The sequence below is a fragment of the Pimephales promelas genome, chromosome 1 (genome assembly GCF_988280905.1).
Source record: "Pimephales promelas chromosome 1, fPimPro1.hap1.1, whole genome shotgun sequence".
In the NCBI taxonomy this organism is placed as follows: Eukaryota; Metazoa; Chordata; class Actinopteri; order Cypriniformes; family Leuciscidae; genus Pimephales; species Pimephales promelas.
In genome coordinates, this window is record NC_142769.1 from 49,147,346 (window position 1) to 49,166,768 (window position 19,423).

Here is a 19,423-nt window from a genome sequence, read left to right on the forward strand (position 1 = left end):
CCCTTTATGGCCACCATGTCCCCATCCTCTGATGGCTACTTCCAGCAGGATAATGCACCATGTCACAAAGCTCGAATCGTTTCAAACTGATTTCTTGAACATGACAATGAGTTCACTTAACTAAAATGGCCCCCACATTCACCAGATCTCAACCCAATAGAGCATCTTTGGGATGTGGTGGAACGGGAGCTTCATCCCACAAATCTCCATCAACTGCAAGATGCTATCCTATCAATATGGGCCAACATTTCTAAAGAATGCTTTCAGCACCTTGTTGAATCAATGCCACGTAGAATTAAGGCAGTTCTGAAGGCGAAAGGGGGTCAAACACCATCATGGTAACATGTTGAAATTTAAAAAATGAAATAAGAATTAATTTAACAATGTTAAATGTAACATAAAACCCTAATGAACATAACTGATAAGAAAAAAACCTATGAAAATGATGAATAAACAGTTAAAATACATTAAATGTGAAGTGTCACGCAGGGAATTGTGGGAAAGTCAATTTACATTTTTTCACTGTAAATTATACAATGACTTCTTCTTTTTCACTTCCAAAAACTGTACATTTAACAGTGTTTTACAGTAAAACTACATTAAATGTACCATTATATACATCACAGTTATTTACCGTATATAGTACGGAAACTTTCTGTTAACCAATTAACAGTTTTTCACTGTAGCATTTTTACAGTCTTTTACTGTTAAAATCACAATCATTTTTTACAGTGTACAGTATGACTATGGTGTTCCTAATAACCCCTTAGGTGAGTGTATATATAATTTTATCCATCAGGAATTGATTGAATTATCTAAAATGATTTCCATGACAGATGGTTGAAGGACTGTTTTCTAAAATAACTTTGTGACCCCAACACACAAAAGAGGCGTTTCAGAGGCGGACTTAAAAGTATTACATTTTCATGAAAGATGAAATCCTAATGAATCATGCAAAATGTGACGTGTATGAAATCAAAATAAATGGCTGATTTATTTAACTGTAGCAAATACAGATTTAATTGATTTAAGTAATCACTGCTGTAGTTTTCTCTCGTGGTTCACACATCATGTAAAGGCCGTTGCTTCAGACAGGTGTGTGTGTGTGTTCGTTCTAGTGCTCAGTATGGAAGTCTTTTTATATTTTTTTGCTCTCTGGCAGGTGTTATGCTCACAGACTTTCCCATAAATCCTTCTTTTTCTCTGTCACATTCTCAAGCACACAAGTACACACTGCTGTCCTCATCCTGCTGGGAATGAAAGAAGAAGCTTTCTGGTGTATTAGTGCTCCAGAGACAGTGACGGGTTTATTAAGAACACTTCAGCGATCACAAGCTATAATCACACACACACACACACACACACACACAGCCTGTGCCTTTCACCCCCTCACACACTCCTAGTTACTCTCCCTCACACTGAAGTATGCTTAAACGTGCTTCCTTGAGTGTGTACTACAGAATGCCGGCTGGTTGAAGGGTGCTCACTGCGTCCCAGAGCCACCGTCGACAGGCTCACATATTCAAACAGTTCAGAATTGACATTGTTTTCCTTTATTCTGTGGCCTGATGTTATTCTCTCCGTCTCATTTTGATTTTGTTCTTTTTTTTTTTTTCCTCTGAGAAAATAATATAGACTCAATTTTTAGAACACAATTGCAGTTTTGACCTTTAAGCAAAGAAACAAAGCAAAGAATAAAGGGTGGGGTTATTACTTATTAGTTTACTCAACATGTATAGAGCTCCACACAGAGCAGTACTTCGTATAAAAAGATGAAATAGAGTGTGTGTGTGTGTGTGTTTGAGAAAGGCAAGGATGTTGTTTACAGAGTTTCTTTGCATATAGTGATGCATCTTCGCCCATAGACCCGCATCTACAAAGAAAACATACAAGACTGCATACAAACATATAGTAGGGCTCAAAAAGTCCAACTCTGGGAATGTTATTTAAAAACCCGGAAAGCTTTTTAGATTGCAGGGAAAAAAAACTTTTTACGATTTTTGAGATTTTGGCGAAATGTTATTACGATGCACTGTAAAAATGAATATGCTTTATCTAATCAAAAAAAATGTGGCAACAGATTACAAGCAATATTATTAATTAAATTTAACACATTATAATTGAGTAATAAATTCCTTAAAAGTTACCCATTTAAAATGAGTAAAACTTACAACAACGACCAAAAAAACATAAATTGAAGTCACCATTATGGTGATCAGTGTTTGTTTTAAAATGATGGTTTTCTCCTTCAGTGATTCTGCTTGTTAACATCAGGCGTCTTCAATGTTGGCAATATAAAATAAAGAGTTCTTAATTAATCTTTGACGTCTGTCTGATAGTGAGATATTTTTGTTAATTTTTTGGTTGTAAACTTTACTCATTTTAAGGAATAATCTGATTAATTATTACTCAATTCTAATTAGTTAAATTTAATTAATAATATTGCTTGTAATCTGTTGCCACAATTCTATTGATTAGATAAAGCATATTCATTTTTACAGTGTGTTGGAGTGTCACGTAAAAAAAAAGGACTTTGAGAATGAAGTTGTAATAAGTTGTAACAGAGTAATCTCATAATACGTTTTAAGAATAAAATGCAATTTTATAATTGTGTTTCTTCCTGGATTATGTTGTTGTTTTAAAAGTAAGTAATTTCCATGCATGAATTTTTTCTAGATTTTTTTAATAACTTAAATATGATCCTAAAATTGAAATCCATCTTCATTTTTACTGAATTAATTTTTATTTACAAATTATTTAACACAATGCAACAAATGCGTACAATGGGACATAAAGCCATGACAATGGCTTATTATGGCATCATGTAATGCTATATCTGCTTAGTTATTACTGATACAGCGTTACATGTTAGTTATGCTGTGGACTGTTAGTTTTTGGTCTATAAAAATGACATTTTACTCAAAACATTACTTTATAAAATACGTACATATTCATCATACTTTCACTTTCTTATTTTTTTTACCTCAATGGACCTCCTCGTATAAAAGTTTACATTATTTTTACAGGAATGTCCATTTTGATGATACTTTCCTTATTACTTTATTCTCATAATGTCATGACTTAAATTTCACAATGCAACTTTTTGTGGTAACTTCTGAGAATATTTTCAAAATCTGGTAATTTTGGAACTTATTTCTTTTTCCTTTGTTATTTTTTGTATGTTAAGATTTACATTATTCATTTAGCTGACGCTTTTATCCAAAGCGACTTACAATTGCTATATATGTCAGAGGTCGAACGCCTAATAGCAATAAAATGAATGAATGAATGGCAAACATTTAAGATTTTGCACTATTTCTAGATGACTAATCAAATAAGCAGTGTTGTGCAAGTTACTTCCAAACTGTAATACATTGGGTATTACTTGTTACTGTTATTTAAAAGTAATTCATTACGTTACAATATTACTGTCCCCGAATTGTAATGCGTTACATTACTCATGTATTACTTTTGAGTTACTTTCACCAAAATAACTAATTAGAACTTAACTTTTGGGCTGTAACGATATGCAATATGAAATTGAAATCGCGATTCGCCACACGACTCAGATCCACGAACCTACAGAATCGCGACACACCTCTTCCAACTCCAGCGTTATTCTCCTTACCGTCCAGATCCAATGCGGCCTTATCTTTAAATTAGGCTATTAGTATTATTTGAAGTTAACATTATAAAATACGTAGACCTACACCACAAAACTAGTTGAGGATAAATTATTTAAAATTGGGGGAGTCCAGCATTATGGACATGACATTTGCAGTCAAAACTTGAAATAAAAATTCTCCGAAAATACATGTATTGAAACGTATATAGGCAACTTCCTCAAAGGACTCCAGACATTAGACAAATATCAGTCTATGTTTTATTTTTTATATTAGGGAAAAGACACATTCATGCGTGACAAAAAATAGGAGGCAAAATATATTTTTTGTAATTCTGTTAATTACACTGCGCAAATCGGATGAGGAAGGGTTGGCTCTCCAGTCTCCATAGAACTTAAAATATTCATTTTATTTTAGTTTTCGTGTTCGCATTTATGAGGAAAAAACAATGTTACAGACGCGACCGCTCTGAACTGGCACTAAAAGACTGCTTTAAAACTTTCACATAGTCTGTTGCCTTTAAGCAGACAATACACTGTAATACAACTGTAATACAAGCCTCACTGAACATGTAACGAGTAAAATATTACTGAAAATTGATTAGTAATGCCTTACACTACTGCGTTACAGCAAAAAGTAATATGTTACTGTAATGTATTACTTTTGTAATGCGTTACTCCCAACACTGCAAATAAGTAATTGTGTGACTGATCATGTGACTCCTCTGCAAAGATGTTCCGGCTTTTTCTGAAACGAAACATGCTCTTTGGATCAATCTCTGCTGCATTAAAGCAAATTATAATTATAATTAGTTATAATTCCCGCTGCTGTGAGTTACTGAAAGCGAAAATACCCATGAAAACACACACTAGACACACGTTTGTGCAGCGGTTGTGAGTCCTGAAAATGTACGGGTGCGAATACGGTTGTCACACATGAGTCTGCTCCTCTGTCATCTTTTATTAAAAACTGCTCTTCTATTTCAAGGAAAGCTGTGCTCTGTGTATATGTGTGTGACCATACCTTTTGAAAGCAATGAACTCTGTGAAAGACTTCAATACATGCGCGCACACACACACACACACACACACGGTACAGAGACACATCCCAGTGGTGTCCATATATGTTTGCCCTCATGTATGACGTCACACACACATCTCTGTAATAAAAGAGACGTTGTGATCTACCACAACACACTGTCCTCAGACACCATCAAACACGCCAGAGATCAGACCAGATGAAAGCCAGAGAATAAATGCTAAGATACTGTAGAGGCATAGAACGAGTGCAGTGCTTTCAATGTACACACACACACTCTTTTATCATCATTCACTCACTCTGGCGCAACCGATGGGGTTTGTAAGTGTGTGTTTGTGTGTGCATGAGCTTCCATGAAGCTAAGGGGTCTACACTCTTAGAAGAAATGGTTCTATTTAGAACCAGAAATGGTTCCATCCCCCTCTTCATATATGGAACTCCAAAATGGTTCTATATAGAACCATAAAAGCTTCTATTGGCCAAGTATGGAACCCCAGGGTTCTATATAGAACCCAGAGGAACCCTTTTTTTAAGAGTGTATAGAACCTTTTAGGGGTTCCAAATATGTAGCGCTGATAGAACCTTTTCTTCTAAGAGTGTGTACATTGGCTGCACCAAAATTATATATTTTTTTCATAAGTTTTCATCAAGTTTTCATATGTTGTTTGTTTTGAGCAGTTATGAGGAGTTATAAGTTCAAAGAAATTGTATTAAATCTACATAAGTCATTGGAGTTCATCCTGGTAATTCTCATATATATGCTTATAAGGAAAACATATTTCCCTGCATCACACTGGTTTTTGCTATAGTTCATAACGTTTCAGTGTTTTTTTAAATATGAAATGAAGTAATATCATGGTAAAAAAAGTTCAAAACGTGAACATTTTTGCACATTCCGTTAACACACACACACTAATGAGAAGATCCTGATCAGATGCAATATGAGATTAGTTGAAAAAAAAAAATGCTTTGTTTTAATGCATTACGGCTTGTGTGAACTACATGCACACACAATTTTGATGTGTATTATTTTCTCTAAATGCTCTGGTGGCTAGTGTGCGTGTGTGTGCATGTGTCTATGTGTTTTCCTGTACTTAGTGGCATTTTCTTCAATGGGTCTTTAATGGCTGTGTTGCCATGGCCACCCCCTGTCCGCACGCTCAGAGCAATGGATCTTTTGTGCGACCGCTGAGAAAACAAGCCATCAGAAGACATTTACACACACACACACATACAAGACTCTCCATTACCCAGGAGCACAATGATTATGCATTTAGCTATTATAATTGCATAACTCTGAAGCATCTGTACATCAACGGCATCTCAGTGGATTATAGTTACAATTCATCAAAGCACGCTTTACGTTTTTGCATTTCCCGATCAATGCCGGAATCCTGTCAAAAAATAAAAAGTACAGCCAAATGGGTTTGTAAATCACACCCGTTCCCCGGGACGCTCCAATTGCGGACATGTTGCCATCTTGAGTGCTTTGTGTATTTATTTTGTTGTGTCTCTCTGTGGTGGTTATACTTTATTTTTTTCGCAAGTTTCCGGAGAGACTGGCAATTTACGGTTGCTCATTATTTCGGAGGAAGTTGCCGGCTATAAAGTTTTTGTGTGCTCCTCCATGAATCAGGAAGAAAGCCTGAGAGAGGGAGAGATATTTTAATTCTGTGTTTGTAATGACATTCGCAAGTTGTGTTCAGACGGCATCTTGAGGGAAAAGAAAATATTTAGAGAGTAGCGTCTCGTGCTTCTCTTGAAATAGGCCATCTTCAGATACCGATTTAGAAAAACATGCGCTTTTGCGCCAATCGCTAGCTGACAAACAAACGCCATTAAAGGCGACACACAGGCTGGCATTTCATTACACAAGGGCTTGCTTGTGCGTATGCCTCTGATTTAGTTGAATGTAATAACGCAGTAGATAAAACAGCCACAAGCACTGTGATCTATGGCCGCCTGCATCTGAACAGCAGTGTGCATTTGTCTCAATGATGCCTCCTCTTATTTTCCAGTCTATATCCTGTGGGAATTCTCCCAGCCGTTTGGCATGAACGGACCGCGGCGCCAATCTCTGCCAGAAGTTGCCTTCTGTGAATGTAGTGCTTACTTTTTATTGTCTCACACATATAGTTTTAGGTCTGGTGTCAGAGTCCTCTGTATTGTTTCATGGCTGCCGGAAGCCAAAATGTCAAACTCTGCTGTAGAAACTGCATTTAATAGATGCCGTCTTCGAATTTCTCATTGTCGTCTGAAAACTACACAATAATTGTATATGACGCCAAGTTTTGGCAATAGTGACCGGGGATGCACACTAATGTTCAACAGTGAGGTTGAAGTAAAAAGTTAACAGTAGAGCCCGACCGATCAAGGATTTTGAAGACCGATACAAATATTTTTGGGTTTTAAAATCCGATATATCGGCCGATATTTTATTTATATTAAATATTGTTGGGTTTCACACACGTGTAAAAGAAAAGCTAACTTTTCTGCACAAGATACGTTTGATACTTTTTCTCTATGTCTAAATGTTCACTCCTCGCAAGTCTAACTTACATTTTACAATGCAGGGACTGTAACTAGAGATATGCTAGTTATAAATACAGTAATAATTACTTTATTTAGGCGGAGAAAGTTCATTGTGGTTTCCAAGCTCATTAATGTTAACGTTAGCGGTCTTCCACTGATAATAGTGGCATTAGCTTGCTTTGTGGTTAGCTAGACTATGATGAGCCATAATTTAGCAATAGATAACACCATACTGCAAATATTGTAAAACATACATTTTCAATATAACAGGCCAAGGAGAGATGATTGAAGCATGTTTCGTCCGTTTTTATTTTATTTTTTAAATATTCATTTATCGGCCATTATAACTGCCGATACCGATATTTTGGAAAATGCCTAATATCGGCCGATATATCGGTCTGGCTCTAGTTAACATTATATATTCTTGTATTAGTTTAGTATAGTTTTCTCTATTAATTTTTATTATTATTTTTTTGTTCTCTTGACCATCTGTAAAGCACTTTGGATCAACAGATGTTGTGTTTATGTTGCGCTCTATATGCAAGAAAGAGGCCGCACTATGCATAAACAGTTTATTTTGCACAATGCAGCCTCTTTCTTGCATATATGTATTCTACTTATCAGGCCAGCACTCTTAAAATAAATTTAAGTGTATTTATTGAGTGAAGCCTGCTCCAACCTCCATTCATTTGTGCTCTATGAATAAATTGACTTGACTTGAAATGTACTTCAATACTGTCCACATCTGCTGTTCAAAAGATCGGGGTCAGTAAGATTTTAACAAGATTTATTTTTTCAAAAAAATTGCTATCCTTTTAAACTTTTTGTTCATTAAATAATTCTGAAAAATGTATCACAGCTTCCACAAAAAATAGCTCATTCTAAACATTTATGATGATAATAAATGTTTCTTGAGCAGCAAATCAGGATATTATAATGATATAGGAATAAATGATATTTTTTTAAAATTTGGTAACACTTTACTATTAAGATCCCATTATTAATGTTAGTTAACGCCTTAACACTGTGAAGCACATCATCTTTATGACTGTTATATATCAGCTCAGGTCCATTAAATTATATTAACGTGCTCTAAAAGTGTAATACACTGAAAATACACTGGTCACTGCTATTACTAACGGAAATAATTCTCAAATAATAAAAGCAAACACGTGAAGATGTTCAGATGTGTAGAACTGTGTGTTGTGTAAGCTCATATAAAAGTTTGCTGTAGTTTTGCTAATACCCAATATCTTCTCTTTGTCAGCCTCATCTCTCCCTTCATGTTCTCTAACTGAATAAATCTGCAGTGCTCATATAACTCCGGGCCACCGTGTGTCTTGTCAGCTCTCAGCAGGGGAACATCTATAATATTACACCCCAGCGCTGCACTCCCCAGCTAAACCATGTCACAGCGCCGCTCTATCTAATAAACAGATGTCTTTATTGATCCGAAGTGCCATATCCCTCTCTTTCCCCATGCACTCAGCTGAAAAAAACTTTGTTAGGAGGCAGCGATAAGTGTCACGCAAGCTTGGGTTTTTATATCTCAGTTACCACCGCGGTATATCGAAGGGTTAGCGGGGTCAGAGGAGATGACGAGCTTAGAACTTAATAACTCTGAGTGTGTTTAGGACTGAAAGGCGGGTATATTATTGAGTGTGCAGTGTGTGTGTGAGAGAGATAACTGTGTTTTAAAGCACCCCTATTATGCTTTTTCGAATATTACCTTTCATGCAGTGTGTAATAAAGCTGTTTGGGAAGGTAAAAGGTCTGAAAAATTGATAAAGTTATCGTCTCCTAAGAGAAAGAATCAATTCTGAACCTCGGAAATGAGTCGTCAGTAATTCCTAGCCTGGCTAACGCCAGAACACGTATTATCGAGTATGTAACGTGGTCTGGAAACCACATGTTAATTTTCTGTATTTGGTTTACGAATGCCCAGAGCCGTATTATTGGTAGCTACGAATATCAAAAGCGCCTGTACGTCTATCAAATACGTTCTGCGTTCTACCTTCTGTGATTGGTTCCTTATTTCAGGGGAAAATTTGGTTCATGGTATCCAGACTGCCTAGCAGTGCGAATAAAATCGCGCTGCGGCAAGGCAAAATGGGGAAACCCAGGCTAAGTAATTCCAATCTCTCTCTGTTACAAACCTGTAACTAATTTGCATAAAGCCAGGCTATGGTGTTCATTGGCTGCCCGTGAACAGCGTCTACTTTGACCTCAAACACTGTAGCTGTAGCTGAGGTTGGAAAAGTTTGGTTTGTGTTGTTCATGTCGAGAAGACGCTGTTTTCAGCGCTGAGAATCCAGTGATGCACTTCAAAAGAACGAGGACTCCCGCGGGAATCGATACGGTAAAACCGACGCCACCGTTACTGTTCGAATCGCTATTTATCAAGAGCTGAGGAAGATTCAGAGCTGAAATTCAGATATGATAATGGGTGTTTGTTTCTCAACATGCGCTGTAAGTTGTAGACCAATCACAAGACTGGACCGTCTGATTAATCAGAAGCTGCTCTGAGAAAGGAGGGGTTTAGAGAGACTGAATCTTCGAACAGACCTTTTTCAGACTCTTTGGGAAATGAGGTGATGTAAAATGTATATTATGAGAAAATTAAAAGTGTTTTGACCTTTGATGCATGAAAATCTATTGTTGGAGACTCCAAAATCACATAATAGGGGCACTTGCTGTCTAGCCATGTTAAACTGGGCTTCTTGTACTGCAGGTCACATTTCTAAACTTTCACTGACTCTATAAATGGACGCTTGCTCCATAAAATGCTCGAGTAACTCCAGCGGTTAGTTTACTGTTTTGACGCAGGCCTGTTTTGACTTGTAGCATCTGTTCTGATGCATTGTGGTCTGTTGCTGAGGGCAGTTGCCATAGTTTTTGAGACGTTTGGGCTTTGCAGTCATGTACAGTATGTGTCTGTGTGTGTGAGAGAGAGTGTGTATGAGCCAAACTTGTAAAACATTCAGAATTGAATTAAGAATTCAACATTTTTAACATCCTGTTTTTATTCCTAATATGCTAATTCTTAAAATGCTAATTGAATCTGAATTGAGACTCTGAATGCAGGGTTGAGGTAGCAGAATTAAAATGATTTGGAAAAACTCATTTACTGTCTCTAGAAAAACAGATTTTGTCGAGATAAACTTTGAATATAAGCTTTGTTTGAAAAGTTTTGTTTAAAAAAAGTTAAAGAACTTGAAGTTGGAAAGACTTTAGCTGAATGTATAACTGGGTGGATAGGGAGGACATTTGATGGATGGATGGTCAGGTAGGAAGGTATGTGGATGGATGGATGAATGGACGGATGGACAGGTAGGAAGGTATGTGGATGGATGGATGGATGGATGGATGGACAGGTAGGAAGGTATGTGGGTGGATGGATGGACAGGTAGGAAGGTATGTGGATGGATGGATGAATGGACGGATGGACAGGTAGGAAGGTATGTGGATGGATGGATGGACAGGTAGGAAGGTATGTGGATGGATGGATGGACAGGTAGGAAGGTATGTGGATGGATGGATGGATTGACAGGTAGGAAGGTATGTGGATGGATGGATCAATGGACGGATGGACAGGTAGGAAGGTATGTGGGTGGATGGATGGATTGACAGGTAGGAAGGTATATGGATGGATGGATGGATGGATGGATGGATGGATGGACAGGTAGGAAGGTATGTGGATGGATGGATGAATGGACGGATGGACAGGTAGGAAGGTATGTGGATGGATGGATGAATGGACGGATGGACAGGTAGGAAGGTATGTGGGTGGATGGATGGATTGACAGGTAGGAAGGTATGTGGATGGATGGATGGACCGGTAGGAAGGTATGTGGATGGATGAATGAATGGACGGATGGACAGGTAGGAAGGTATGTGGGTGGATGGATGGACAGGTAGGAAGGTATGTGGATGGATGGATGAATGGACGGATAGACAGGTAGGAAGGTATGTGGATGGATGGATGGACAGGTAGGAAGGTATGTGGATGGATGGATGGACAGGTAGGAAGGTATGTGGATGGATAGATGAATGGACGGATGGACAGGTAGGAAGGTATTTGGGTGGATGGATGGACAGGTAGGAAGGTATGTGGATGGATGGATGGATTGACAGGTAGGAAGGTATGTGGATGGATGGATCAATGGACGGATGGACAGGTAGGAAGGTATGTGGGTGGATGGATGGATTGACAGGTAGGAAGGTATATGGATGGATGGATGGATGGACAGGTAGGAAGGTATGTGGATGGATGGATGGATGGATGGACAGGTAGGAAGGTATGTGGATGGATGGATCAATGGACGGATGGACAGGTAGGAAGGTATGTGGGTGGATGGATGGATGGACAGGTAGGAAGGTATGTGGATGGATGGATGAATGGACGGATGGACAGGTAGGGAGGTATATGGATGGATGGATGGATGGATGGATAGATGGATGGACAGGTAGGAACGTATGTGGATGGATGGATTGACAGGTAGGAAGGTATATGGATGGATGGATGGATTGATGGATGGATGGATGGACATGTAGGAAGGTAGATGGATGGATGGATTGATGGATGGATGGATGGACATGTAGGAAGGTATATGGATGGATGGATGGACTGGTAGGAATGTATGTGGATGGATGGATGGATTGACAGGTAGGAAGGTATATGGATGGATGGATGGATGGACAGACGGACGGATGGATGAATGGACGGATGGACAGGTAGGGAGGTGGATGGATGGACAGGTAGGAACGTATGTGGATGGATGGATGGACGGATGGATGAATGGACGGATGGACAGGTAGGGAGGTATATGGATCACCGAAACACCCCTAACACATTCCAGCCTGACCTTGGACAGCAGATCTCCTTAATTCACTGCTCCTGACGCCCGTGTAGACTAAAGACAGAACGGGGAACATGATTCCTTGTCATTATGTTAAAATACTCTGACTCTTTAACGGCGCACGCTCTAGGATCATTATTCAAGACATTAGTGAAGTCTCGTCTTCAACAGGAGCATGTTTGATGTTTGGAGCTCAGCTCTTGGAACGAGGGAGATCTACACGTGGAGTGCAACACATTTATCTAAACGAGGACTTCCCATTCACCTCCATTGCTCTTGAATTAACCATCATAGATGCCGAACCTAAAACAGCTTTTGGTATTTCAGAAGTCAGATTTTGAAACCTTGCTATTGTTTTTTGTAAGCAGCAGCAAATTTTTGAGTTCTTTGGATTGTTTGATGAGAAGTAATTCAGACTTTAAAAAGATAGATTTAATTTTTTTTTTCCTATCCACCTTATTTTTAACATAAGAGCAGAGCATTCGTGAATTGTATGCGTCTGTCTTCCGGTGTCATCCCCTTCCACTTATTTTTAGCTGAACAAAACACCTTATTATGCTTCTTGATATATATTGTTTGAATGTGCTGTAATTATAAACACACTTGTTTTGTAGCGCAAAAAGTAAAAAAAAAAAATGTTATGGTAAAAAAAAAAAAAAAACGTCTGATGAAGTGAATACAAATGGATTAAAATAAATCAGTACAAGTATAAATAAAAAGAGAAAAATAATGTGGCACAGTGCTGAAGAGCTTAAAGGTAACAAAAGATAAATTCAGCGGGCATTTCAGAGCAATTTCCCGCTAGAGGTATCGCAAGGTCAGAAACACACACAAAGAGACAAAGAGTAATAGCAATTAGTGTCTGTCCTTATTACTGATCTGTGACAAAAGGCATCATCACACACAAATACAGCACAATTTATAACAATTAGACTGTTATTATTGATCCGTGACCAAGGTTACGTGCACACGTCGGCGTCGGATGGGTTCTCCGCTTGGTTTCGGGATCATTAGAAAGCCAGAGGTCGTTAGCGAGCTTAATTTGCCATGATGATGTTTTGGTCAGCAGCAGAAAGAACATTATCAGAGGCGGATTGTGTTCATTTGGAGTTTGTAGGTTTATCTAAAAGTGTGTTCTTGCTTTGTATTCACATCATGGGCGTGTGTTAACGTGTGAGTATGTGTGTGTGGATCACACTCGGTGTGTGTCAACAGTCCTCAGGCATGTGTGTAGTCATGCCTATTTTATTTTTGAAAGCCGATTTTAACACGCATTTGAAATATTATAACAAAGAACGTCATTAAATGTTAAATTTGCATTTGTGACGTCTCTCAAGTGTATTTAATATGATGATTTGATATGAGGAATGTACGTTTTTTACATTTTCTATAAGTTAGTTAAAATAAACAAATAAGAACAATATTTTAATGATTTTAATTAAATTGTTACCTTTTAAATTGAAGATTTTTTTAGTATTAAGTATTTGGAAAAATAATAAATAAATGCATATGTAACTATTTGGTTGCATATTCATTAAAATAAAATAAATCTAAAATTAAATGTTTGATATTACATAATATATTTAATATTACGCATTTAAAATTAGAATTAAATCATTTTCTTACATACAGTGCTGTTGATTTAATTTGTTTACCATTATTGTTGCATAAATAAATATATTACATCAATTAATAATAAATAATGTATGTTGGGTTTCCCCTTTATGAATTAATTAATGAATTCAAAAATGCTAATAATTATTGAAAACATTAACTCAAATGTAATTTTAATGATTTGAATAATTATTTTTTATTTAGAGATAACATGAACTAATTAATTAATTACAATGGCTGTTTTGTTGGCATTACATGTCCTCGCTTCATACACAGACACACACACACACAAATACCTGCCAACCTTCCACTCACATAAAGAAGTCCATTTATCAGATGTGTCACACGCGCTAATAAAAAGGCTGCTGTCTGTCATTTAGCCACATGCGTGTGTGTGGGAGATAAAGTCTGTTTGTACACTTCACATCCGCACATTGCTTGGCTGAGAGATAGTGAGATGACACTGGCATGCCTCTCTCTGCATACATTTCCATAATCAAAGCTAATATGGCTTCACACACTGTGTAATTCAAGTCTATATGGATGTGTGTGTGCGCGCGCAGAGGTGGGGTGTGAGAATACGTGGGCGCCGGAATATTAATCAGATGAGAAATGGAATGTGTGTGTGTTGCGCAGTAAAGATGGAGGATATGAGAGATAGTGTGTGTTTGCGTGTGTGTTGGCCCATCCTGTGCTGGTTAATAGACCGTTAACTGTGAGAATTTGATCCCAGCAGAAACTGAAGCGCCACACCAGCAACCAGGTCACAAGAATTATGAGACCCCGTGGCACAGTCACACACCAGCTCGCAGTAAATCCTCCTCACTCCACACTGCGTGAGCTCGCTATCAGCCCCTTCTAACTCAAAATTACCTTACTGATATTAAAATCGAAGTGAGATGACGCCCCACACAGGACAAACACACTCACGGTGAGCGCCATCCACACAGGATTCATTTGAGTTAAAAAAAACTTTTGCTGATAATTTACTCACCCCCATGTCATCCAAGATGTCCATGTCTTTCTTTCTTCAGTCGAAAAGAAATTAAGGTTTTTGATGAAAACATTCCAGGATTTTTCTCCATATAATGGACTTCAATGGGAACCAAAAGGGTCAAACTCCAAAAGACAGTTTCAGTGCAAACTGTTCAAAGGGCTTTAAACGATTCCAGACGATGAATAAGGGTCTTATCAAGCGAAACGATCGCTCATTTAATAAATAAATAACAAAGTTTAAGTTTTATAAGCACAAATGCTCGCCTTGCTCTGTTCTGTGATGAGCGTTCGTGACTCTCCTGTTCGAACTCGTTCATCAAAATGAACTAATCTTTTCCCGAATCAGTTTGTTCTTTTCGTTCGTTGAATGAACCAAATGACACGAAAAAACATTCGTTCATTTGATGAATCAAGTTCAAACAGGAGAGTCACGAACGCGCATCACAGAACAGAGCAAGGCGACCATTTGTTTGCTCTGAAACTCTCGTTTGGACCTTGAACCGTTTGGTTCCCATTGAAGTCCATTATATGGAGAAAATCCTGGAATGTTTTCATCAAAAACCTTAATTTCTTTTCGACTGAAGAAAGAAAGACGTGGACATCTTGGATGACATGGGGGTGAGTAAATTATCAGCAAACGTTTTTTTTAAAAGTGAACTACTCCTTTAAAGCTACACTGTGTGATTTTTACCCCCAAAGGTATATGATCATCCAGTGAATATTAGTTTCTGTTCCTCTCAATTCCGATTTCGTCCAAGATTAACATGGCTTCCAGTTCGACCTCGTCCATGAGTGTTAACTCAAACGTAAACGCGAAAGGTGAAGCTTGAATTAACGGGAATGTCCCTCTTTGGTTAATGTACTTTCAAGATGGAGGGGCAACATGGCGACCGACATTAGAACCCCTTACCCGTATGTATTTTCAATGGCATGTTATACACTCACAAGAATATTTTATTACTTGAACGAAGTAAATATACATTAATGAGCACACATATTTTGTGTGTTTTTAGCTAAGAATAAACTAAGAGTTACACATCTACTGATTCGGACGTGATTGGAATCGCTGTTGTGGTATTAAAGTGGTATTGTCTGTTGAATGTGGTCAATCAAAGGTCATGTGCTCTGGATGCGTCATGAAACCAATTGAATTATTACACATGTAAATAATGGACAGAAATGCTTAAAAGTTGGCCAAAAGTTATAAATACATAATAAAGATTCATAATGAAATTTTGATTTCGTTACTGCATTCAATGAAGGTCAACATAGGAGAAACGTTGTGAAAAATGAATATACCGCATTCACAGATATTCCTGTACGAATGAGTTTTGGATTACTCAGAGGACCTCTGGGTTATAGCTGAGGAACTGCAATTTGCACTGTAATTTGTGTGAGTAAATGACAGACACGTTAGATTAGGCTGGAATTAAAATCACAAAGTACATCTGTGAAGAACTAGTACCGTCCGAATAAGGCGCATAAAGCTCTTTACTTAAAAGAAAAAATGCTTGCAACAAATCATGTTAATGGAGGTCTGAGATATTTGTCATTAAAAGGAGCGCACTTTAGCGCTGAAAAGCTTTCTCCTGAGTGGAAGACAGGCAGTGTGTTTGGGAAATCAGTTTATTGTTAAACCTGTCATTACTTTTGCATTTCCCAATCTAGTGCCAAAATTACTCACCTTCAGGATCAGCTTTCGCTCAGATGTTTGTACTAAATATCTTTTGACGAGACAAAAAGTAGACAACTGTGTTGACAGTAAGTGTATCCATACAAGTAATTTGGGCAACCTCGCTCGGATCTTTTGTTTTTGGAAGAAAATCGCAGAGAAATGAGTTTTGTTTGCTGAATTTTGTGTCTTGTGTCATATTTTAATACAGCGAGTGGCATTTATGTATTTTTTTCTCTCTCCGCTTTGATTTTGTCTTTGGATCTACTAGAATAGATTTTCATGGTTGAATGTTTAAAAACTAGGGCTGGGTAATAAATATCGATTTCTCGATATTAATCGATTCTCATTTTTACGAACCGATATTGATTCTTAAATCTCAAGAATCGATTAGTCATCCTGTTTCATTTGAATGAATGGGACATTGTATCGCGGCTGCGCGCATCCAAAAAAATCGCAATAATCTTTGTTCTTTGTTATTATTGATATGAAACAAAGTCTCAATTTTCAAATTATGTCCATTTTCTTTAGAAATTCAAAAACATAAATAGCGTTTTGGCGCTGTGGCGTGAGATCGCTCTGGCGGAGCTCAAGAGAAGCAGCAGCGCTGATCTCTCTTCCGGGTTAATAATACCAGCCACAGCGCCAAATAAACATGAATGAGCATCTGAAAGTGTGTTAAAGATAGAGTACAACTTATCGAAATCTGTATCATGTCACATTGATTCGCTCAATCAGCTTCAACCGTGGAAAGACGTCAGTTAAACAGCTTGTAATCAATATCATGCATCGTCATATTTACCTCAGAAAACCTAAATAACTCCAAAATAACTCTAGAGAGGAGCATTTTGCTAAATATATACACCATATTACATATGCATTATAATATTAATGTGCTTCAATATTTAATGCATATTTGAATAAATCTGGCAAGGTTTTATTACAGCCACCATTTAAATGTTTATATTTCATATAATCTTCTTATAATAAAAATAAACAAAAGTGTAATTTAAGTGTTTGTATAGTTACAAAACAGTTCATTATTACCTTCATATTAGGCTAATGAAGCATATAGGCTACAACTAGACTCCCATAGTTTACAGCATTAGTTAAGAGATTTGATTTCCTTGAGAAAATTTGCCATTTATTGTAACTGATATCTACAATAATCATCAATATTGAATCGAATCGGAATCGAATTGCAAGCTTGTGAATCGAAATCGAATGGAATTGTGAAATTTGTGTCAATACCCAGCCCTATTAAAAACACATTATTTGTCCCATGTTTTCCTCTCTTCCCAGTCTGTCAGTATCGCTCTGTTTAGTTGCCATCCCTATGAAGCCCCTCCTTCTGAAAAGCGCAGTGTGCTCTGATTGGTCGGCTGGACCAGTGTGTTATGATCGGTCAACCGCTTCCAACGTGTTCGGGAAATGCCACGCCCCTTACCATAACCACGAGTTTCAACACACTACTAACTAACTCAACCAGGCCTCGTCCCTTTATTCTGCGTACGCCTTGGGCGGGAATTATTTAAATGAGGAATATCGTGCCAATGGAGGCGTTTCAGGGAATTCAGAAACCGAGACACTGATATAGAAAATAACTTTGCTTTTTAACTTTGCAGACATGCTCAAACAGAAACATTACACACTAAAAAAGTTGAACGTGTAAAAAAACGGCGTAAAAATGTTGATCCATCAATCACAATTTTCCGAAGTTTGCACACATGAATCATGTGGTATACCGTCTCGAGTGCTGCTCTGGGCAGCAGATAAAGATATATGTAATGTCCTGCCCCCCCCAAAAAATGAATTATTGCCGTGTCTTACATTATCACACAGTGTTGAAGATTATTAAGATGAATTTTTGATGAATATGCGAGAAGACTCAGAGGCGTGACTTCTGTTAAAGTCATTAGATGAGTAATACAGCGCACCTCGTCACGTTGTGTGTTTGTGTGCGTCTTTGTGTGAGTCTTATAAACTAAGACTCGAAAAGGCTTGCGGAATATAAAAAACGTCAAAAACATGAGCCATCTCCCCCTCCCTTTATCACACATACATACATGAATATTATTCAGTGTCAGATTGAGTGAATAAATGATGTCTAGATGTATTATGATGGCATCCCCAGTGCCACACACACACACACATTGCTTGTTTATTTCCAGGATTCTGGCATGCATGATTGGGGGCAAAGGTCATGGCCATGTGGAAGGTTGCCATAGTGCTTATCAACCATTGCAGTGGCGCTGAGAGAGCGAGTGGTCCAAGCCTAGACTGGCATAATTAATATTGGCTCAAACCCCTCGATGGCGACGCAACCCAACCGTGACTGGCCCGCGGCGGCCTAGCGGCCCTCGTAATGCGAAGCACAGCCTCTGCTATCTGCAAACTGGAGCGAACGAGCCTACGCTGCCTTCTTTCTGTTTCGTTTATTTACAAAATGTTTTTGTTTTAATTAGAGCTGTCAATCGATTAACAGTTTCAATTCAGCATATCATTAGCCAGCATATGCTGATTACTCTTTGTAACCACACACATCAATATTTGAATGAAGGTAATTCATAATAAGACATTTGTCGGGTTTAAGAAGTCAATATATCATTTGTTTATATGACTTTGAACATACAGTACGCCTGTCACCAAGGGTGGCAAGTTTTATGCTCATAACGGGGATTATGGTTTTGTTGTGAACATTATCATTCGCACAGGCTACATTCGTTTGCACACATCTTTGTGACTATTCGTGTTAGTATCGCAGTAGTGTAAGGCATTACTAATCAATTTTCAGTAATATTTTACTCGTTACATGTTCAGTGAGGCTTGTATTACAGTTGTATTACAGTGTATTGTCTGCTTAAAGGCAACAGACTGTGTGAAAGTTTTAAAGCAGTCTTTTAGTGCCAGTTCAGAGCGGTCGCGTCTGTAACATTGTTTTTTTCTCATAAATGCGAACACGAAAACTAAAATAAAATGAATATTTTAAGTTCTATGGAGACTGCAGAGCCAACCCTTCCTCATCCGATTTGCGCAGTGTAATTAACAGAATTACAAAAAATATATTTTGCCTCCTATTTTTTGTCACG

General features: G+C 37.8%; 1 protein-coding gene across 6 annotated transcripts in view; it reads left to right on the forward strand.

Annotated features, from left to right (window-relative positions):
• Positions 1–19,423, forward strand: part of nlgn2a (neuroligin 2a) — a 291,636-nt gene that overhangs the window by 107,515 nt on the left and 164,698 nt on the right. The window lies entirely within an intron of this gene.